Here is a 22,090-nt window from a genome sequence, read left to right as displayed (position 1 = left end):
GACCAAATTAATTTTCTCAAAGGTGTCCTTCCTGACCTTCTCATTACAATCTGAACATTCTTTTTCATTCCTAATCATCCTCAGTTTCTCTATCATTCATAGTTCTGATCAGATTCTAATTTTTAGTGCGTTTCCTAAAGTTTATGGCTGCAGAGTAAGTGTGATGTTGCTTATATACTCTGAATGTAACAGGACTGTTGTATTTTGAAACCCATTTGGCTATTAGTACAGCCTAAATTCAGGTTTGTTTTGGTTTACTGATATGGTTTGTTGTTTGCGTCTTTGTTTCCCTTTGCAAAAACATTGTGTATGCATATTATTGGTTCGGACAATTAAAATCCTCAGATATTTAAAATTTTAATGGATCTTTTACTGTAGATGTACTGGATTATAGGCTCAGCATATGTTTATGTATTGCATTTCCATTAGTAAAACTGCTTTTGAAACTCTGAATGGTTGAACCTCTGTGGAGATTATTAGTAAATATGACATCAAGGTCATCATTGAGATTTCATGGCAAATTTAGAGAGATCACTTTTTAAGGACATATAATATCGAACTCAATTTGGTAGGAGAGTTGGTTCTAGTTAAATCTTTCTATAGTCAAACTCACAAATTGGCTTTAAAGGTACTTCAACACCCTGCTCTACAATTCCCAGTGCCAGCTTTGATTCTATACTATCAAATGCATTTGGATGAAAAGGAACTTAAAAGTGACTTATCCATTTTTTTTTGGCATCTTTGCCTCCAAATAGGGGTAGGAGCCTACAATTGGCCTTGCTGCTGAGACAGGAAATATTAAGCCGTGTTCTAATGTCAATGTGTTAGGTACTATAGACCAGCTCTAGGTATACTGAACGTGTTATTCTCTGCTTCCTTTGTCTTTCTACACATTTTCTTTGGATTATCTATGCTTATACAAATATCTCCAACCTTACCCACTATTTTGAGGTTATGGCCTGTGTTTTATCTTTGTATACTTCTTAACCCCTCAGTGCTTATCAGTGCATTATACATCATAGATCTTTACAAAGTCTCTGTTATATAAGCATAACCAAATAAATGGGTTAAAGGCTATTTAGGATTTGATTTTTTTAATGAAAATAAAAATGTAAATACCGTGTAAGTATGAATTGAGAAAAATTCTAATAAGACTGATAAATACCTTGCTACTTATTTACCCATCCTTCTAAAAAATGTACACACTGTGGTTTAGAGTGTATATTTGGGCCACATTTTACTGAGTACTTGTACCACATATATGCATCTGAAGGTGTCAGCCTTTATTTTTCTTTTTAAAATTATACGTATTAGTTGGCATATACAGACTCAATACCTACTTCTCATGGCTAGTCATAAAGATAATATGGACATACAAATTGTTTTCTTGGCAGATTTCTAATTTTAATTATTTTTTTTTACAGACAGATAAAAAGAAGTGTTAAGAATTGCCCTTTGCGACTCTGAAGGCTGAAGGTAATGCCTAGTGATGTTTTCTTAAATGGGTTTTATCTTCTTGAATTGTTTTGTAAGATTTAAGGCCTGGGATTTACTATCTCAGGTCTTTCCTTTGTTTCCCTTCAAACCATTTAATATTCTTTTCTCTGTATGCCTAAAAATAATCTGAAATTATAAGTCAAAAAAGAAGAAACTTTATGTCATTTCACAATATTTTAGCCAAATTTTGGTGTTGCTACAACCCTCCTTCCTTCTATATGGGAATGTATTATATCCCCCACTCCCCTTTTTTTATTAGTTGGGAACTCTTCTGATTTTACATCTTGTCCTTTCCTTAAATAGACTTATTGGCTTACAGCCAAAAAGTCAGTACCTATTCGTCCTCAGCAAGAGCTTTACAACTAACTATGAGAAATAAAAATGCATTTGTTGGGGACAACAAAACTGTTCAGATGAGATTTAATGGCTACTGATGGTCAGAGGTCCAGAATTTCAGGCAAGTTTACAATAGACTTGTGTTGCTGCTTTGTGTATAAAGAGCTCACAGGGCTTGAAGGAGGTTTCTTAGACAAGAGGGGGCTGTAATTACTTTGCTTCTTACATGCATGGTTAGATCTTCCAGCAAGAATAACATGGTAGGGTAATTTATTATAGAAGAGTAAATCACAGATTACATTGGAGGGGGATGGGGTGGTACCATCCAACTATCAGTTTTGTGAATACATACACTTAAGCACTTGTGATAGCTTGTTTTTAATTTCTTTACACCAGTGCACACCTCAAACATTCCGTTTAGCAGTGGGATATGCAAATTGTTCCAAATGCGGCAGCAGTACTTTCACCTGAATGTCAAAACTGTCAGAGAGCTTTAAATCAAATCTTTATAACATTTAAAAAAAAAAAAACAGCCAGCCCCAAGATTGAGGCACCAAACGCACTGATAAAACTTGACTTCCATGCTTCCAAAAAGCTCCTGTATGTCAACAGGGTAATGTCAAAGTTCTAATTCACCTGCTTTCTAATTTTAACCTTTTAAGGATTTTATTTTATTTGGCTTAATTAAGATATTTTCTACAAATTAATGATAAATGTCTTGATTAATAAAACCAAATGTCAGAGAAAATGACAACTTGATGAAAAATTAATACTCGGCAATATTTTAAGGTACAGAAGTACTAAAGATGTACTCTTAAACCTCATATTTCATCAGCTCTCTCTGAAGGTAGGTAAACAGAATTCTCTTTGCACCTAAGTTTTCACAGCCACATGGGTAGATACATTTTAGCAATATAATTTTAAGCAACTTTCTGTTGTTTTTATTACTAGCTATTATAGTTAGAAATATATTCCTAATTTTTATCTCTCCTTTCCCCCAAATATTACTAATTTTTATTTCACAAAATCAAGGTAAAGTATATTTTGGGGTGGTTATAAATGAAGCTATCATACTAAGAATTCGGTTAGCAATGTGTATGTACGTGTGTATGTATTGTGTTTGTGTGTCTGTGTGTTTCAAGAAATCTCATGGTGTAAAATTTAGTAATTATTGATTGGATATCTGCTAGACTATTAATTCATTTCCTTATGAACATTTCAGCTTTTATATTTAAAATTATTTAGTAAAAATAATATATACACAGAGAGACCATAGTCTTCAAAGAGAGACAGATTTTAATGTGGGAATTTGCCTTTTAAGAGGTACATATTTTTCCTGAGGTTTCATTAAAAGACTTGAAGTAAATGAAGAGTTGTAAATTGTTTTTTTCCTTATGAACTATTAATTTTTTGGCTAGCTCAAAACACTGAAGAATGAGAAACATGACTATTTTTCTCCTTTTTACTGGAGATCACAGAGTTGAAAGATAAAATATATGAGAAATATGACTGTTTTTCTCCTTTTACTGGAGATCATGGAGTTGAAAGATAAAAACAGCCTATGTATTTTTCCATCTTCACAACTATCAGGATTTGTCAATATGAATAGTTAAATATTTGATTAGATGTTATACAGAAATGATACTATGCAGGATTGTAGTCCATGTTGGTTTTTTTATTTTCATATTTCACAGATAAAGCTGCCAACCAAATGAAGGAAGGCACAGTAACCTCTTTTGTGTTTGTTTTGTTTGGTTGTTCAGGATAAAAAAGAGCCACATAATATACTGTCAGTGGAATGGACTCACTTTGACCATCTGTTCATGTAACGACATGATGGTCATACCTATCATCAGAAATTATTGCCAACTAATGTTAGAATCACTTTTTTTCTGTAATATACTGGGCACTTCTAGGTAGGTATTTCAGGAGTATTATTCTGCATAGTAAGATAAATAGAGGTAAGTGTTGGTTAGCATCCTGTAAGCACAATATATGCCAATCCCAAGGGAAAACATTCTTCCAGTAATATTTAAAACTGGAGATGGAATTGGAGATGAGTTGTGTTGAATCTTCCCTTAGCTGGCTCTAGCTTTTATTGTTTTTGTGTCTTGCCTGGTTCCAGGCATCCAGTCTGTACTGGCAGAGCTGCTTGATGAGGAGAGGCCACCAACAACTCTGCCCTGACTGCTTCCCTACCTGCCATGAATAGTAGCTTTGTCAGCTAGTTAATCATCGCATTGTAACTGTCTCTGTTCCATCTTAGCTGATCACTGCCCACAGGAGTTTAATTTCCATTGTAACACAAAGCTCCTATTACATTTCTGTACCTGCATTTATTTGTATGCAAAAGCATCAATTCTTCTCATATGCCAATTAAATAAGACATGTCCCACTTCTTTGACAGTTTTTAAATTACATATTAAACAATGTACTTCCCCCCCTTATTTATTCTACTCTTCATCCTTTCATCAATTTACTTCTGTAATAAGAACTAATTAACTCTTTTTCATTAGTTACAAGATTTGATTAACAAATTAATACCTACTTCACAATCTACAATTTTATAAGTTTTTAGTTGAGATTGCAGTTATTTGGGATAAGTACTGTAAGAGAATGTTGTCCTTTCCCCAAAATGTCAGTGAACAAAGGAGAAAGATTAAAACCCAAAATAATCTCTAAGTGGCTTTTTCTTGGTGTTACATTGTTTGATCCTAGAAATGAGAATGACTGGTCCAACCTTCCACAGAATCTTTAGTTTCAGGGAGCTGAGTTATGATTATTTAGACTTGATACTTGAATTAATACACATAACAATCAGCTGATGTTCTTTGAAGAATCTAAATCTTACAGAAAATTAAACAGTGTTAGACTATCTCTTACCCAACAGAAGAAAAAGCCTAAAAATAAATACGTTTTATCGGGGGTTAAATATATAAATTCCCAGTTTTTAATTGGACCATATCTTCTCTCTAAATGACTTTGTAGCATCTTTGGAAACTGTGTCATCTCTTTTAAGCCTATATTTTATTCTGCAAGCTCAAGTAATTGATTGAGACCTTACTGGCTTGAAAAGATTAATGCAGTTTCCAAAGTTGCCTAATACATAACTTAAGTACCAGTAGAATGATCAGTTTTTGAAAATAGGAATCATTTATCTTATTTATTTCCTTTGGAAACCTGTGTTAATTAATTGAATAAAATATGCCCATGAGACACACTGATAAATAAAGCAATCAAAAGATATCAAGAAAAAGCATTAACATGTCCAAGATACGTAGGTGATTTGTGTTTCTTGCCTAAATTATGCATTTATTCTTCCTCCTTGTCTATCATTCCCCCAAATATCCAGGTCTCTTTTCCTTAAGTGATGACAAGATGTTTTTTATTCCTCTAATGAACTGGGAAGTAAATTAACATGCTTTCTTTCTGGGAATTGGATTACTTATTATAGTACTGCTCAACATATCTTTGTAATACTCCCTAACCCCTACCCACAACTAATTAGTGAATTTCAGAATTAGGGAAAATCTTAGTTGTGTGGTGGCTCTATATTTACCAGTGACCAAGGAAGTGTTACTAATACACTTGTCAGTATTAAAAAAGAATTAAGTAAATAAAGGGCCAGATGGTCGAGCCCAGGACCTATCAAGAGCCCAGTATGTGTGGGCTTGTCCAACGGAATGACAGAAACATTTACCAGGCTAAGTGGAATCAGAGTTAAGCTTTCATTTACAAGAAAAGCAACGCTTTTCAAATTTGTTTTCTTATGCTATTGTGATTTATGTGTGCAGATCTCATTGGCACTAGTGGCATTTGAAAGCATTTATTTCCCTGTGCATCAAGAACCAGAAGTGTTAACATGTGTCAGAAAAGTCTCTTGGTGTGTGACGTAGGTGTATCAAATGAACCATGTAAGAATTTTTGCTGGTTCAGAGAAGAATCTTGCTTTTGACTCATATAAATCTATATTTTCACTATTATGGCATGCTTATTACACTTTATTATAATTGAATATTTGTCTCCTCCAATAGGCTTCATGGCTCATGATATAAGGAACCAGGTTGTGTAGCATTTGCCACAATACATAGCTAGACAAGGAATTAGTAAATATTTACTTACTGTTTTATAATAAGAGAATTATAAGAGTAGTTATAATATGACTAATTTAGAGAAATTAAAAAGCAATTTCATTCTCTTTACTATGATTTAGCTGTCTTTGTATGTGTGTTTGTGTGTCTACATATATATATATATATATATATATATAAAAAAATATCCTGTCTCCCACTCAACTTTCTTTTTCATTTTTCATCTATTTTAATTTATTTTATCACATAACTATGTACTTCTGGAAGCAGTTTTAAATCTTTTTTGGTTTCTAGGATCAATGTAATGGATCAATGAATTGTTGAATAGGTAAATTGATTAAATGGAGTGCACATCTTTTTGGATTTTTCTCTCCACAATTACACAAATAATGCTAGAGGAGAATGGCTAACTTTAGGCCTCCCTTCTGTCTTCCCTCATCCCTTCTTTCTATTCTCCAGCAAATATTTATGGAATGTCAGCTCTATGCCAGGAACTTTGTAGGTGTTGGATAAAACTGTTGAATAAAAGAGACTTAGTCCTTACCTTTGTGGAGCTTATAGTCTAATGATATATAATAAATTCATAAATAAACATTATATATTTGAGAGACTTATTTTTCTGATCTTCTCAATTCTGGCATGGGTTAGGGAATTTGGTGTACAGTAGAGAAATTATCTTCAGTGACCTGCCTTCTTAGTAGTAGATTACTTCTAGGTTAAAACACTGTAGAGAGGCCTAATTATTTCAAATTATATTTTAAGGGGCAGGTGGCTTTGGCATGAAGATAGATGAGGTAATATTTGTATCCAAGGTAGGTCACAGAGAAAAGAGTTTTATAAACCTGGGTTACTTTATATGCTACGGATAACTTGCATAGGTATTTTCAAATCTCACTAATTTCTAGTATTTTTAAAATTACAGAAAAATAATTTCTTTTAAAGATATTTATTAATAGCCCAGAGTTTATTTGTGAATTGGGTTGTAGTAATGGTGAAGAAAGAGCAAATGATGGAAATGTGTATATATGTTTTCCTATCATTGTATAATACATATGTGTGTAGAATATTTTTGTGTTCTGATCAGATTGTTCATTATGCTCCCTTTTGGATATGTGTGTTGTTTGGCCTTCCAGCCTGCGTGCTCATTCAAAGGCATTCCAAGTCATTATGCTGGACTTCAGCCTTGTTCAGTAAAAAGGCCATTTCCTCCATCAGCTGTCCACTTGGACATACATTCTTTTTACTCTCAAAAATATTTTATATGCATTCAGTGTATATTAGATGGATTTGTTCAATTACTCACAAATAATCAGTTTTTTTAAAGTTATAATTTGAGCTATGACCTCTCAGACTGTAAATTATAAGGTTTGACCCTTTGGTTCACAGTTTGACACAACAGACATTAATTACAGTTTTTAAAGGACATTTTATTTCAGTTAGAATTTGTGTCATGAAAACAGTTAAAATATTTTCCCTTTAACATCCAGGAATAAATGTTGAAATGTAAGTACACATCTATATGTAATATGTACATTCAAATATAAATAGCAGGCATACATATGCATGTTATATACAAATGTATTTATGCATATTTATAGTGGTACTTTAAGTCTGTTATACATATATAGAGAGATGTTTATATAATAACCTGTGAGTTAACACTTAGATCATACTTATTTTATATAACTGGTATCAGGATGAGATCAACTTTTTAAGTATGTTTTATCAGGGTGAGAGATAATTTATTACTGTTTAAATTTAGGCTTTTTCTTTTTCTTTGCTTTGAGCAAGGATATAAAAATAGGTGCCTACAAATGCCCAGTGTCTGACAGTAATTTGCAAGCCTTGAAGACCATTTGAAGTAGTATGGTGTAGGAGAATGTAAACTGTTCAAGTGGTTTTTGCAAATGTGCGCTGAAGGAATTGAGATGGAAAATACTTACCAGAAAGATCAGTTTAGGTAAGCATAGAAGGACATCCAGATGTGTGAATACTGATATCATCAGTATTTGAAATGGAGGAATTTGGTATGTTTTTTATTGGATAAAAAGAAGATATACATATAGCTTTGTGTTGCTATTTAATAAAAACATAATATTTAGATGATTTCTTTACTTCTAAAGCAGTTTTTGTCATTTTGTGCTATACTGTATTCTTTGACGCTAAATTCATAAAATTAAGTAATAATTTCACAAAAATATTATGGAGAGATGAATACTTAAAAACATCTGTGTAAATATCTTAAAGGTACATAACCACTCCTTTGTATTTTAAGTATTGCAGAAATGCTTGGTTTTTTTTCCCTTCAAATTATTCTTTAGGCCAAAACTAGCATGATGTGTTTCATAACAAAAAAGTTAATAATTTAGGCAACAGCACTGAAATCAAACAACTCTTAGGGAACGTGATTCTTCTCTTATAGAATGGATCATAGTCCTTCTAAAATTTTTCCATATGAAAAATATGTTCCTAGTATGTTTGAGTGTACATCTTTGATATTTTTTAGAAAAACATTTAACTTTATAGGAATAATTTCAATTTAGTCTCAGAATTATGTTACTACTTTGGTTAACTCTAGAGTTTCAAGTGGTTTATGTTATTAACAGACTGACATGATTTTGGAGTGCCTTAGTAATAGTGATTTGTGAACCTTTGTTTATTCAACCTATATATTTTTTACTTCATATATTCGAAATAACATTATATTTGGAGTTATATCTGAGTTTCAGTCTTGGCCCAACCACTTACTGTGAGTTGGGGCAAGTTACTTTATTTCGCTGAGTCTAAGTCTACCCACCTGTAAAAGAAAATGGGAAAAATAATATCTATCTCTTGGAGGTATAGGTGAGATTGGAGATATTATTATTATATTCTTGAATTAAATGCCTAGCACATAGAACTGATGATTATTCAAATTGAGCAATGTTCATCATTTTAAAAAAATTAAAGTATTTCTTTTTAATGATTTTCATCTTTCTGATAAATTTACTACATTGTCTTCCATTCACCTCATATGCTGCTTCTTTTTTCCCCATTCACTGGTTTTATCTACCTAATTTCCCCATGATTACCTTTGTACCTGGAGTTACCATCTCACCAATACTATATGGGAAGGGAAAGAGATTATTTCGTAAAGGGAAAACAGGGTACTGTTACAAGGGGGTAATTGATGTTCCAAAAAAAGGAAAATTTCATAGGCCATGTGTTTAAGTCATTTCTAAAAAAGTATAAAAAAAGGATCTAGGCAGTAGAAAGTCTTTTTCTAATTTTATAGTTTGGATTGCATTCTTTTCCTTTTAAACTCATTAGTTTGTGGGTTTTAAGAAAATGTTTGCCTCTATTTTTTTTCTGAGAGCCACAGTAACAAAGCAATTAACAGAGTAAAGAGGCAATTTACAAGATGGAAGAATATATTTTCAAAACATACATCTGATAAGGGGTTAATATCAAAAATATATAAGGAATTCAAATAGGTCAATAGTTTAAAAAAAAACCCAATTAAAAAATGGGAAAAGGAATTGAATAGACATTTCTCAAAAAAGGCATACAAACGGCCTGTAAGTATATGAAAAAATGCTCAGCATCACTCATCATCAGGGAAATGTAAATTAAAATCACAATGGGATATTGCCTCACACCTTTTAGATGCTTATTATCAAATGTCCATCAAGGGACAAATGGATAAAGAAAATGTATATAAACACAATGAAATACTATTCAGCCTTGAAAAAGAAGGAATCCTGTCATCTGTGACAACATGGATAAACCTAGAGGACATCATGTTAAGTGAAATAAGCCAGGCACAGAAAAACAAACAGGGCGTGATCTCATTTATATGTGTTATATATATAACAGTACTCTTGTTTAACTTTTTAAGATTCTGTTTATAAAATAGAAATAGACAGTAAATTGCTGCTTAACAGAGGCTGAGATGGGGAGATTGGGAATATGTTGGTCAAAGCATACAAAATTTCAGTTAGACAGGAGGAGTAAGTTCACAGATCTATTGTATATCATGGTGAGTATAGTTAATAATAATATATTGTATACTTGAAAATTGCTAAAAGAGAGGATTTTAAGTCTTCTCACCACAAAAAAATAAGTACGTGAGGTAATGCATATGTTAAAACAATCATGTTGTATGTCACAAATATAAAAAATTTTTAGTTGTCAATTAAAATTTAAAAAGCAAAAGTAATGTTAGGATATACTAAGATAGCATTTCCAAAAGGCAGAAAATTTTTGAAATTAATTGTAAGCAAATTTTAATTTGACAAGTACATTTAATTGTTTGCAGACTTTCCAGAATTCCCGGATATGAATCTAACAGCTTCTCTTCCTACTAGCTTCCATTAATATGTTATCATCAGTCTGTTAGATAGACACATTTTAGGATTTTTTTCCCCATGGCACAAACCAATTTTTGATCTAAATGTAAAGGCTTCTAAATACATTATAGGAGCTTTGGAATTTGAAAACAGTTTTCAGAGATAAATAGGCTTAGAAAAATTCAGTTGAATTTGAAGGATTTATACAGACCTTATGCTTGTTTGGTAAGGATATCTCTTTACCTTTTTCTATTCCTCATATTACTTAAAAGCTAATAGAGGGTAACACTGAAAATTCTTAATTTGGTCCCAGTCTACTTTTTGAGCCCTTACTTCTAAACTCTGTCTCTCTTCCCATCATCCCTCATCTCCTTTCCCCACGCACACAGTTCTTTCTACCCAGACTTCACTGTTTGCTGTCTTTTAAGCACAGTGTGTGCTGCCATGCTATGTGCCTTTGTTCTTACCATTCCTTCAGCCTGCATAGTTTTCGTGTGGCCCAGAAAAAAAGTACTATTTCACTTGTTAGTTCTCTAATACAGAATCAACTGGTCTTTTCTCAATGCCTCCTTAACATTTACTTACATGAGTATAAGACTTACATTTCTCATAGTTTTTACTCATGCTTGTCTCCTTTCTCGATGCTAAGCTTCTCGAGGGGAGTATGTCTTCTTCACTTTTGTGTTTAGCTCAGACTCAGTACTCAATAAATGTTTACTGAATTGATTAGCCTATGAATGGATTTAGAGAAACCACATTATCAATTTTTCACAGGAACTTACCCACAACAAAAGCATAGCAAAAAGTTGTTCTTTAAAAATATGTTTATTAAATTTCCCTTGACTCACTACCTGACTTCCTTTAGGTTTGGGTGTTTGTTTTAATGCTTATTTTTATAATTGCAGTAAGGAAACAAAAGTTTTTTCCTATACTCTACAATAAAGTTGAATATAATTTTAAGAGAAAAGGTATTTTCTAGGCAAAAAAAATAAAAATAAAAGGGACTAAATCATTAACTTGTTGAAGTAGTTTTAGATCTTAGTACTTGATATAACATTGAAGATTAACACAGGAAGTCTTGTAAGTGTTTAATACTTTATAATTTTATAATACCCACCATTGATAATTGTACAGGTTTTTGTATGTATAAACTTACCAAGGATCTGGAATTTAGGCAATAATTAGCCTCTTAATTATTGTGTGTGTTTGGAAAGCATTATAAAATAATAGCTCCCTTCCCAAAGAAAGATGTGGTTGTGTTAAAACCGCACTCACTTGTTTAATGGTGTCTCAACTGAAACAGGTGCCTCACTTGCTTTGTTCTCCAGAAGCAGCTTTATAGATTTATACACTGAGTATACAGTACACAGTGGCACCATTAACAAATCAGAATGAGGCCAAGGGAAAACTCATGTAGGATCCACACACCTAAATGCAGTTAGTAAACAGAGACACTAACTCTCATTAAGCATAATTAAACCTAATATTGACTGTAAACTGTTACTTACCTTAAACTTCTCTGTAGAGAGTGTGGAAAGGGATTAACCTAGCAGATTGGGACATTAATTACTACCTCTTTCACATTAGAGTTACCATTAAGAAGGGCTATAGTCATAAATAAAACATAGGAGGGATTGAGAGACTGAAAATATGTAAATTCATCTTATAAAAAGGAAAGAAAAGTCTACATTTGAAACAAAAGTGAGCTGTGAGTGATGCCAGCCCCAGCAAAATGGAACTCTGGCTAATTACAAAAAAAAAAAAAATAGGCTGAAATAATCACAGCAGTGTATCCTTGCCTTCTGACTGACAGAACCAGCGTCACGGGAGACCCCAGCCCAGCTGAGTACACTCTTTTTCATGCATAGCTTCCTACACTTTCTTAAACTAATGTGGAGTTTGAGAGAGGAGCAGGGGACTTGAGAGAAATAGAATTTCTTTCCTTTTTTCCCCCAGTCATTAATAGCCCTTTTTTATGAAACTGATTATAATGATTTTGTAAATGTTGTTTGGTTTGTCAGCAAGAAGGCACAGTGCTGTTTTTTTGTTCAGCCAAAACGGTGTGGTAACTGGTCTCCTGCTACTATTTAATAATCTCTTTCTTGGGTGCAATCTAAAGAGTATGTTGTGAAGGATATAAAAGTGTCAGCTAAATTTAAGATCGACTGTTAAGTTTTTATATTATACTGCTGCCCCAAGAGGGGATGCCAGGATATGGGAGATAAGAATTTAAAGAGAAAAGCAAAATAATGACAATACCAACTTATCTATCAGCCTTAGAATTTTCTTCAGAAGTTATCAGGCTGTCTGTGGTGAACATGGGCTGTTATCTATTACTTATTTTTTATTTCCTTACCAATAAGGTACATATACTCACGTCTGGCCTTTCTTATTGCTTCACCAGGATGGGGTTCTAATTTTTGGAACTGAATCCCACATACAATCTTGCTTATGTCTTAAACCACAGTTTAGGTATAACATGCTAGGCTCTTACCCAGGTCTTAGTGCTATCATGCTAAATTTTATCTTTGATGTGCGCATGAGCACCAGAGTAATATAGTAGTTGTGCATGTGGAAAAAGAAGCCTAGAAAGTAAGAAAGCATGTATTCATTTTTTTAGTGGATGTCAAGTTTAATTTTAAAATTAAACCCCTAATTTTTCCCCTTGAATTTAAAGTTAGTTTTGCAGCCTATGAGATGAACTGATGCAACAGAAATAATTAATGGACAAAAATCCATCCTTCATTTCCCCCATTGAACAAAAATTCACAAACTGGTTGGATGACAGAGGATGAACAAAAACAGTGAGAGTAAGAGTACTTCTATCCTCTGTTCTTTTAACAATCGTGACATTATGAAATAACCATAACAATGGCATTCTTATTAATCAGACATATTTATACAGAATTAGTGTTGGCTTCTGCTCTATATTACCTTTAGTTTTACATGAACTTTTATTATCTGTGCACATCAAAAGAGACATGGTGAATGAACAAAGAAGCCCTGTTATGAGACAAGTATTATTTGACATTTTGGGAAGCTCTTATTATAGGGTTTCCTCTTTAGCAAGAACAAGGGGAAGGTTGTCATTAGTTGCACTATTAAGATACTCTGGATTCTTAAAAACAGAAATGGAGCCCACTTTTTTCCTTGAAGAAGATTCATCAATTAGAACAATTAAAGTGATCCAAGACCTCTCACCCATACTTGTCCCAATCTCCTTGTTTCATCATGTGAAACAGTGACCTCATAAGGCATTTCTTAAGAAAACTGTTTTTACATTGGTTTAGAGCTAGCTAGCTGTATGGTTCCCTTATTTTTTCAAAGATGAATAATCACTTTTAGATTTCTGGAAAATCGCTGATTAAACCAAAATGCAGAAAAGTCTTGCAAGGTCTATAACCCTACTGCAAACCAAATGCCTTTTATTTTTGGTACTAAATGAGGATACTTCTAATTAAGGTCTTTTGAGGCCATCTTCCCAGGCTTATGACGTGTCTGACTGGGAATTATGATGAAAAAGGTGTGACTATGGGTAATACTGAATCTCCTCTTAGAACTGCTGGGCTTGTATTTTCAGAGATTGACTAGTTTTCATGTATTTGCTTTGTCTGCAGCTTAGGATAGATTTTTAAGTCCAAAGAATAAAAGTAATACTGTTGAAAGAAAGTAGATGAGTCGTTACAGCTGTAACACATCAGTTGCCTGAGTAGGGAGAATGGTGATCCTTAGGGTGGAGATAGTGGAACTCACAATTACCACCTGTGGTTAATTTCAGATTAACCTTCCCCAGGTTGACAATTATTAGGCTTGATTTTTGTCTAAGAGGAAATGATACTAGAAAACAGTTTGACCAATTGGTAATGTAACTGCCTTTAATCTTTTGAAGTGCCAATAGTTTTTATAATTACAGAATTTTCCTGTACCCCCACTATATTTTCCTAAGTTTTATGTTAACAGACATTGAGTTTGGGGGATTCAATTAAAAGCCAAACAAACAAAACCCTGAACAACATATACGCCCTCAGGAAAAAAGAGACTGCCAAGTTTGGGTTTAAACACATGTAAGCTCAAGCCACAGCTATGTTTTCTGAGTGAGCCAGGAAAACCCATTAAACTCTTCCTAATCACCCATCTATCCTGTAGAGCAATAGGATACGACAAAACTGTTGTTTTGTACTTTGAAATAATTAAACTGAATCCCTCTAAAAATTATTTGCTTGCCTATTTATTTTTAATTTCTAATGATTTCTATTGTACATTTGCAATTGGATGTTAGAAAGATAGGAAAAGTGATTTTACCTGTGGTCATTCTCCTGCTTCTAAGTAGGTGAGCACATAAAACCTACGTAAAATTGGAAAGACCATCTTGGTCTGGACTCGGGAGATTCCTTAGATTTTCTGAGTTTTCTCACTTTAAGCCTTAACCAAACGATTCATTTAAGACAGGGTCAGTTCATATGTCTTGCTTGCTACATAAGGCACTTGTGTCCAAATAGCACCAGGAGGTGGTTCAAATCAATATATGTTTCCTATGTCTTGATTCCCCTACGAGATTATGAACTATTGGAGCAGGGACTATATCATTTAGAACTGTGTATCCTCTTTAGCTTTGGATATTACAGATATTGAGTATTTTTCTTTGCCAATAATATATTTTTTTTATTTCAAAATATTAAGGAAGTACAAATGTTTTTGTTACATGGATACTTTTTATAATGCTTAAGTCAGAGCTTTTAGTGTGCCTATCACTGTAATAGTGTGCATTGTACCCAATAGGTAAGTTTTTACCACCCCTCTTCTTGATTTCCAATGACCTTTACATCTCTTTGTGCCTGTGTGTGCCCATCAGTTAGCTCCCAATTATTAGAGAGTACATGTGGTGTTTGTTTTTCCATTCCTGAAATACTTTGCTTAGGATAATGATCTCCAGTTCCATCCAAGTTGCTGCAGAAGACATTATTTTATTCCTTTGTATGGCTGAGTAGTACTCCATGATGTGTGTGGATGTGTGTGTGTATAACATATATATAAATAAAATGTATTTTATTTATTTATACTATATATAAAATAAACATATATAATAAATATATTTTATTTATATATATATACATATATATCTCATTTTCTTTATCCACTCATAAATTGATGGGCACTTAGGTTGATTCCACATCTTTGCAGTTGTGAATTGTGCTGCAATAAGCATTTGAGTGCAAGTGTCTTTTTGATAAAATAACTTCTTTTTACTATGGGTGCATTCTCAGTAGTGGGATTAATTGCTGGGTTGAATGGTAAGTCTACATTTCTTTGAGGAATCTCCATAATGTTTTCCACCAATTTGCCCATCCCACTAACAGTGTATAAGCGTTACTTTCTCTCTGTATCCATGCCAGCCTCTAGTGTTTTTGATCTTTTTAGTAATGGCCATATTGACAGGGGTAAGTGGTATCTCATTGTGGTTTTAATTGCATTTCCCTGATGATTAGTGATGTTGCACATTTCTTCATATCTTTGTTGTCCATTTGTCTATCTTCTTTTGAAAAACTTCTGTTCTTGTCTTTTGCCCACTTTTTAATGGAGTTGTTTGGTTTTTCTTGCTGATTTGAGTTCTCAATGCACATAAATCAGTAGCATTTCTTTCTTTCTCTCTCTCTCCCTCTCTTCTCCTTTCTTTCTTTGCCCCTTCCTTCCTTCCTCCCTTCCTCCCTCCCTCCCTTCCTTCCTTCCTTCCTTCTTTTCCCTTTCTCCCTCCCTTGTTTCCTTCCTTCTTGCCTTCCTTTCTCTTTCTCCCTCTCTTCTCTTTCTTTCGTTCTTTTTTCGCTGTCTTTCTCACTCTCTTTCTCTTTCTCTCTCTCTCTCTTTCTTTCTTTCTTTCTTTTTTTTTTTCTTTCTGTTACCCAGCATCTGATGGCTTTTCTCTCTCCTTTTGGGTAATTTTTACTAAACACCTGGATTTTCCCACTACACCTTCCACTGTGTGGCCTTCCTTTTCTCATTTAAGCAATCTTTTCATTTAAAAAAATGGTCTTTTCTCTCATTTGCTCATTTTATCATTTAAACATACAGTATGATATTGTCCATTGCCACTTCTCTCTTCCTTTATGTCCATTTTTTTCTTGACATTTTATTCAATAAAATGTTTGAAAGTGAGCATTAAGCCACCTGTGTGATTTTCTGTTTTAAAAACACTCCTTTAAGATTTTTCTGTCTATCTCTAATTGTCATTGTGCTTATTAGGGGCAGTGAGAGATCAGTTCCTCTTGAGGTTCTGGAAGGAAAATTGCTGAGGGATACAGAGCATTTGTGAATTTTAGTTGTTTTAATATCCTTAAATCCATGCTATCCAGGAATGGGAGAGTTTATCTGTGAAAAATAAAAGTACAATGTCACCACTTCTGGGTAACTTAGGAATTCAGACTATTTCTCTTGATATCTTCAAAATGTCTATTGTTTCAAAACGTGGGAAAGATAACCATATTTTAAAAATCTGTAAGGTAAAGACTTTATTCTTCGCTGAATAATAATAATAATAAATTCCCCATTCAAGTACAAGTGTAAATACTGTGCTCCAATAAGGAGCCCCCAGCTGATTTTGTCTTCATTTGAAAAATTTTATGTATTATACTCTTCCTAGATTCTGTGGATGAGGAGGCTAGATAAAACATTTTGAATTGTTTATTACTGTCAAACAAAGTAAGTCACGGGAAGTAAGGAATTTCTAGAGTCTAAAAAGTATTACAAAATAAATTCTTTAGACCAGAAACCATGTTTTCTCCTTATTGGATCTTGTCTGTAGAATAGTGGATCTACCAAAGAGAAGATAATGAACATAAATTGATAGTGAAAATTCCTGAAGGTTTTTCTTGAAAATGGAGCTGTACAAGGTAAATGTCTTTGCAGCTTTATGAAAAATCTCACTCCTGAAATGCTATGTATTAAAGAACACAGATATTTGTGTGGAGACACTCAAATAGAAATAAGTCTGATTTTAGTACATTGTGTGGGGAGTGACATTCATGGAACTCCATTAATAGCAATGTATGTTGTGTTCTTTTTATTTCATTTTGCTGATGAATTTAGTATTAGATTGATGGTTGCTAGGAAAGGAAGACTCAATTTGCAGAGTAAGTAGTTACAGCAGTGTACATGTCCCAGATAAGAGCCTACAAAGCTGACCTCCCTTTCAGCTTGGAAGACAAACTCAAGATATAGAAGGACACTCAGAAACACTTGCTTCTCATCATGTATGAAGTGAACTAGCAACCTTTTGTCTGTTGATTCATATTTATCTATAGATGTTGATACCACCTCCTCGGTAGCATTTAAAATGTACTATTGTCACAGTGACCAGGAAGTACTGCTGGAATTTAGTAGACAGGGAACAGAGATGACTTTATGTCCTGCAATGAATGGTTGATTACATAGAAAGGAGACTTGGTCAGCCCCAAAGCCAATAGTATTCCTGTAGAGAAATGCTGTCAGGGCAATCAGATGTGTATCCTTTATGGCAGAGGCTTTCAAACATTTTCCTAATAATTTACACTGAGAAATGCATTTAAATCATGACACAATACTCACACGCAATCATATATGATTAAAACAAAATTGCATAAGACAATATTTACCCTTCCTGTATATAGCATTTTCCATTCTATCCTCTATTACCTCATCCTACCCCATCCTATCCCATCCCATCCAATCCTATCCTATCCTATCCTCTTTTATCCTGTTCTGTCCTTTTAAAGTCTACAACCCACTATTTTAATTTCAAGAGCACTAATTGTGTGACCTGTGGTTTAAAAAACTCTTGTTTTAGAGCTCTTTAAGTTTCCTGGTAATAACAGGTTAAAAGAGAAAATAACTGAAGAGTTTTTTTCTGTATGACTTGGTTTCCTTTTAACCTAAGCAGAGCCCAAAATTTCCATGTGTGACTATGGTCCAAATTTTCTTTTGGAAGAGGCATGGGCCCATATGCCAGGAGACCAGGCATAAAGCCTGACTACCACCTTTGCCCTCTGTTGCCATGATAACAAGGAAAGAGAAACAGAAAACTGTAGCCCAGCTCACTCACAGCATTTAGATCCAAAGGCTCAAAGCTGCCTCTGTGGTGCATATTAGGAACCATGTGGTGTTATGTCAAAATGAACAGGGTTCACTGAGATGAGAGTGAAATGCTCTGCTCTTCCTGTCAAAGTCAGTCATCCCTAAGCTGTGGGATGGTGGCTTGACATATTGGGCCTCTCCCTTGCATGGTGTTGATTGAGACAAATGCAGAGTCAAGTAGCCTGTGTGTTTTGGTGAATTGCCCAATTTATCACAGTTGTATAATGTTAACCAAGATCCTTAGCTTGTCAGAATGTTTTTAATGGGCATAGTTGTTGATGGTAAGCCTACCATTATACCTTAATTTTCTTCAGATCATTCACCTACTTCCACCTGAGGTGATTATACCAATTAAATCTAGTTCCGGTTCTCAGCTGAGGGAGGGAAACGTTAATTTGAAAAAAGCTTCCCTAGTGATTTCAGTATGTCTTCATAGTTGAAGACCATCATTTGTCTACTTCCTATTGCTCTCTTAAAATCGACGTCATCAGAAGACCTGCAGAGCAGGATTTAATCACAAAGAGGTAAACTGTGCATGGGAAATTTTCTCGTATTATCTTCCTTATCTATGTATTACTCTCTTGAGTATTTGTCCACCTGTTTGACTGAAAAGGCCAGGATTTAACTTTGTTCCCTGCTTTTGTTGTGTTGAATGGAAGAATACCCTGAGTAGTGAATTGGAAGTTTATATTTGGGGGCAAGATCATTACAATCAGCTCCTCCTCCCTTGAGCTGAGTTGGATTTGCATTTATGCAAAGATGTCAATACAACATGTGCTTTCCTTTTTGTTCAGAAACCTTAGTCTTATTTCCAGTAGTAGAACACATTTCATGTTAAATCTTTAGCATTATATATGGATGTTTCAAATCTATCTATAAAGTAAAATCAACATTATTTGGTATCAAACTTTAAAATGGATTCAAACAATAATTAGGCCTAGTATGTCACAAAATTTGTGTTTTCCTGGTCTGCTTTTGCTAGAACCCTCTCTCAGTAATTTTCCTCTGATATTGTTCTATCTATGGAATTAGGCCCATTTATTTACAAACAAAACAAAATAAAATACATCCCAGATTTTTGTTCAAGTTTACCCAGAAAACAGCTTTCCTAGAAAATTGACGTCAGAAAGGTGATGGACTAACAGTGATCTTTACCTTTCCTCCTTTGGAGCCATCACTTCTATTTGAGGAGAGTTACTTACCAGTGCCCTAACCTTCCCATACAGTGAGAAGTGCCTTGTCTGGAAGATATTTCTGTTGATGATTTCAGGGTTGAGTGCAAGAGCTGAGATGATGAGAACTTGTCCCATTTGAGTTGGACTGTGCAAAAAGAAATGGTGATTTTTTTTTTTTTGTCAAAGTCCTTAGTGAGTGGTTGTCATTAGGTCAGTAAAGCCAAGAACAGTCTTGCACAATAGTGCAACTAATAACATGAATTCAATCTAAGGGTTAGGAATGATGCAAAAACAATGTGAAGAGAAAAAGAAAGATGATTTTGGGTGATATCTGTGAACAGAAGAACTCAGGCATCTCTATCTTGTTTATATTGGTCCTCAACCACTTGGTACATGGATAGATAGGTCTGACTTTTAGCTAGAGTGTATAGGTAGACAACAGAAGGCACAATATCCTAGTCCTGTCTACTGCCATTTAGGTTCTTGTCTAGGAGTCTTTGGAGCTGGAGTTGTCAGAATTAATTCATAGTCATGGAATTTGTGCTGGTCACCATGAGCTGGTGAGAGGCTCAAACCTTGATCTCCAACTTTTAGGTAACCGCAGTGGCAGTAGTCCTGTTCACTTGAGGATTGTATGGGATAGTTGTGTGGGATGAAGCAGAACCTCAGACTTCTACTTGGCACATAAGTGGTTTCCTTTGAAATGACTATTAGCCCTTCTGTTGGTAGAAGGGCTTTGACAGCAGCAATGGCAGCTGCAAGTGAAGGCACCTTTGTTTACCGTGTTCCTTTGTATTAGTCAGGGCAGTATGGGATCTACCTACCCTCATAAGATGTTGTTCTAGTCAGGACCTAGTGAAGTTTTATGTTCCTCTGATAATTCCACCATGGGATATTTGGCCTCTAATAATATTTTCTGTTGAGTGCACTTGAGGTACCCCAAACCTTCTTTTACTTTGGAAGGGACTTATGACAATTCTACTTTCACTTATTCTTTTTTTTGTTCTTTTTTTTTATGTCTTATTTTTAATTTATTTTTATTTTATTTTTTTATTTCAAGGGCATTCAAATAGGGGCAGAAGAGGTCAAACTACTGCTTTTGACTGACGATATGATCTTATATCTAGAAAACCCCAAAGATTTTGCCATGAGACTCCTGGAATTGATAAACACATTCAGCAAAGCCTTAGGTTACAAAAATCAATGTACAGAAATCAGTAGCATTCCTATATGCCAACAACAGAACTGAGAACCAAGTCAAAGACTGAATACCCTTCACAATAGCAACAAAGAAAATAAAATACTTAGGAATATATTTAACTAAGGAGGTAAAAGACCTCTACAGGAAGAATTATAAAACACTGAGGAAGGAAATAGCAGAAGATATAAACAGGTGGAAAACCATACTTTTGCTTATTCTCAGTGTTTACATTGAAGCATGCTGGTACTGACACTTTTTAAACTCAGTCTGCTTAGTTGGGCCCTTTTTAAATGATACTTTCCCAAAGCAGCTTGTCAGATAATGCCATCTAAAGTAGGACCTTCTCATTAATCCATATCACAATACCATGTTTACTTCCTGTCTAGCATATATGACTGTCTGTAACTATAAGTGTGTGTGGAAAATGTGCAAGTATATAATTAAAATAGAAACAAGAAGAAAACATTAAACTTATTTCAGATTAGCTACTTGATTTTTTTTAAGGATTAATGTGTAGTAAAAATATTTTTATAGCGACCTACCTACCACCTTATTGATTTTGCAAGAAAATACTGGTTTTCTGTTTATTAAATACTTTCACATTATTAAAATTGCTACTTTCTGATTTTAGATTATTTTCCTAAGCAAAAACCATCTACATTTTAATATAGGATTCTAAAGTATTGATAAGTAGGGTTATAAAACAAATATTTAAAGCAAATATTCAGCTTCATTGCAGTTAAAACTATTTGTATTATGCAAGTGTTTAAACAAAGTAGCAAGCCTGTTTCTTAAAAATGTGATAAACTATTTTACTTTCACAGTGAGATCAGCAGAACTTTATTTTTGTAAAGCTTCATTTTCAATTTACATCTTACAAAGGTATGACTTCCTCCTTTCTCAGCTTTCTGTGTCTTCTGATGTAGGTCTTATCTCTAAGTGGTTAACCTGTTACTCTTACCAAAACAGTGTGTAGTTGCCTATATTGAAAAATCACTTACCATACTCATGTTGATCTAAAATTTTAAGAAAGAATATGCTCTATTATGATAAATTGCTGTTAATTTTCTTTAACAACCATGTATGTTTTATATTAATCTAATTTTTAGTTCTATATCCTTACTGAATTTCTATCTACCAGTCTATTAGTGAGAGAGGAGTGTTAATATCTCCAAAATTAGATTTGTCTATTTATCCTTTATGTTCTGTTAGTTTTTGATTCATGTATTTTAAAGCTCTGTTGTTAGGGGGATATACATTTAAAATGGTTATGTCTTACTGGTTAATTAACCCTTTATCATTATATAATGTCCCTTTCTATCCCTAGTAGTTTACTTTGCTTTGAAATCTATTTTGTCC

General features: G+C 33.8%; 1 protein-coding gene across 1 annotated transcript in view; it reads left to right on the top strand.

The window, feature by feature from the left end:
* Window positions 1-22,090, top strand: part of ZBTB20 (zinc finger and BTB domain containing 20) — a 724,156-nt gene that overhangs the window by 110,929 nt on the left and 591,137 nt on the right. Inside the window, exon 2 of the mRNA XM_069472643.1 lies at window positions 1,425-1,476. The gene's annotated coding sequence lies outside the window, so the exon portion shown is untranslated. The remainder of the gene's footprint in view (window positions 1-1,424; window positions 1,477-22,090) is intronic.

This window comes from Eulemur rufifrons, chromosome 7 (genome assembly GCF_041146395.1).
Source record: "Eulemur rufifrons isolate Redbay chromosome 7, OSU_ERuf_1, whole genome shotgun sequence".
In the NCBI taxonomy this organism is placed as follows: Eukaryota; Metazoa; Chordata; class Mammalia; order Primates; family Lemuridae; genus Eulemur; species Eulemur rufifrons.
Note: the sequence above shows the minus strand (reverse complement) of the source record. Positions and strands in the feature narration are given on the sequence as shown.